Genomic DNA, 2,560 nt, shown 5'->3' with positions numbered 1-2,560 from the left:
AGGTTTACCGTGAATATGTCATCAACATAAAGAATGCTTAAATAGTTGGATTTCCACTCCTCAAAGCTGGCAATATTCATGACCACACACGCTTAAGTTTTGAAACTTGCACACTTAAGCTCCTTGTGTGGCATGTGCCACTTTTGGCTGTTATTTTTATTCAATGAGTGTGGATGAGATGAAATCCAGATTTAATCCACCATTGAATCACGTTTTGCGTAAGCTAGATTGAGATCATAGCTTGAAAAATCTGGTGACAATCATGGCATTAATGGTTTCGCTCATTGCAACAACCAAGTGTCACTTGTCAGCTTTCATATCACTTCCTTAGTTTCAATTACTCCTTTGCACAGTAGGAATAGACGATTCAAATAAAAAGTAGATGCAAACACAGCTATTTTATTCCACGTATTGTGCAATACTGTCATGGCAGGATTTGGATAGATCTGCCTAACTTGGTTTCTTTGTTGCATAAACATGGTGATGGGCAACCCTCGTACCACTTACAACACCTTTGTGTCGATGTCTATGAGCAGATTTAACCTCACTTTAATCTCAAGTGCATAGTAAACTCTTTCCATGCATCATAGGCATTTCTCGTATCTGAATTCTAGGGTTTAGCTTCCCAATTCATTTTCAAAATGACCCACTAAAAATTTTATTCGTACTGGAGTGGTACTATCTGCCTTTCTGTAACAGTTGAGTGGCAATAGAAAAAGTCGAATTGAAGGATTTTCTATTGTTAAAACATGAATCAAGTTATACTGCAAGAAATGAAGGTGAGAAGTGATACCTTTAGAGAAGACTGCTGCCAATCGTTACTCATATCTCACTCCGACGAGAGGGATTTTTGGGAGAGGGTGTAAAAGGCAGAGTAGGCAGCAGAAAACCCAGACAAGGACTTAAAGCAAAGGAAGCGTTTGAGTGAATTTAATGAATATTTTCCGAGCAGCAAGAATATCAACGCTTTGAATACTCGCACTGGAGAAAAACAGTATTCCTAGCAACAGGGACATGAAATAGGTCCTTTTGACTGGAAAATTATCCAGAATTCAATGATTTAATGGTGTTGGTTCAAGACATACAAGCACACTGATCGTGACACTTCGGAGTAGAATGAAAAGCTGCACAACAAACGGAAACGCCTTTTATTGCAACTTGGCAACCTTCGGGACTGCAACTTTATTTCGAGCGTTAAACCGTTTGAGTCCTGCCCATAAACTGAATACCCACATGATGCTTCCTGCGAGACCCACTATAACCAGTGCCATCCATGAAGCTGCGAGCCAAAAAGGAACGACTTTTCCTGCTCCATCCGTGAGATAGAATTCGCAAAGTTTCCATGCAAGTAGGGGCGCCACAATACCCCTGGTAAAGGTGAAAAAAACTGTGAAGACAAAGGAGGTCGATTCATATATCCTTTTTGCTATATCCGATTTCTCACGACCGAGGCGTGCCACCGTCCACACAGTCTGAAGGGGCGTGGTTACTTCTCCCAGCGCCATTAAGGCCATGACAGAGAGAGCACCATGTTTGACGTAGTATCGACAAGACAACATGTAAATGGATGTGGCCAAGTGGTGGAGCATGAACTTGTAGTCCTCGGGAACGAAGAGTATATAGTGCAGGAGATCCACCAAGAAGTATGCCATGCTAAACTCCATCACAACGTTCTGCAAAGGTGTATTGGGCGCCTGCAATTCCCAGGGACGGCGAAGCAATTCAAATCCTGCTAGAATCGTCGTGAAAGTGCCATGGATCATGGACATAGAACAGCTTGCTGCCTCAAAACGGGCTTTGTTTTTCCAACGGCAAAACAAACCATAGTAACCGATCAAGTAAATGAGGACGAAGAGGGGGATCCAGGAAGCGAGCACGGGCGATTCTTCCGAGGCAAATTGCCATAGGGACTCCATAAGAGCGGTCATTTAGATGACGGAAGCGGAATTCTCTGTGCAACAGCGATTGGAAAATCGGAAGCGGTGAGGATCAAATCACACAAGACTAATTCTCTGTGCATCAGCGATTGGAAAATCGGAAACGGTGAGGATCAAATCACATAAGACTAATTCTCTGTGCAAATCAGCGATTGGAAAATCGGAAGCGGTGACGATCAAGATTAATTCTCTGTGCAAATTAATCTGTGCACATCAGTGATTGGAAAATCGGAAGCGGTGACGATCAAATCACATACCAAAAAAGCTTCTGGCTTGAAACAGCAACAATTTCTGGAACCTTCCTTGTTCGAAGTAGGAGCTCCAAACACATACACATCAGCCACAACTGACATATAAGAGATTCGGAATGAGGCAAATGATTGGTGAAGGATATGTGCAGCATATACCAACCACAAGGAGGGCCTTCCAATAGGGAATCCCCACCGCCCGCCCCGTCATTACCGCGAGGAAACCGACTCCCGACCGTTGGTTGAGCCGATTTCCGACCCGACCGATAGTGAGGCGAGGCAAATGACACATGTCATCAATCCGACGGTGCTCGCGACGACAAAGAGATTAATCTAAGGGAAGTCATTGCACGTACGGCTCGTGATAAGCATCGT

General features: G+C 43.7%; 1 pseudogene across 1 annotated transcript; it reads right to left on the bottom strand.

Moving 5' to 3' along the window:
• Window positions 1–856: 856 nt before the first annotated feature.
• Window positions 857–2,330, bottom strand: LOC147882421 (TLC domain-containing protein At5g14285 pseudogene; annotated as a pseudogene). The gene is made up of 2 exons (XR_015543889.1): window positions 2,195–2,330; window positions 857–1,951 (listed from the first exon to the last, which is right to left on the bottom strand). The product of XR_015543889.1 is annotated as a TLC domain-containing protein At5g14285 pseudogene (transcript).
• Between the last annotated feature and the right edge of the window lie 230 nt (window positions 2,331–2,560).

The sequence above is a fragment of the Dipteris shenzhenensis genome, chromosome 29, assembly GCF_047967505.1.
Source record: "Dipteris shenzhenensis isolate YYH24624 ecotype China chromosome 29, Dip_SZ_1.0, whole genome shotgun sequence".
Lineage (NCBI taxonomy): Eukaryota > Viridiplantae > Streptophyta > Polypodiopsida > Gleicheniales > Dipteridaceae > Dipteris > Dipteris shenzhenensis.
This window is presented reverse-complemented; position numbering and strand designations above follow the sequence as displayed.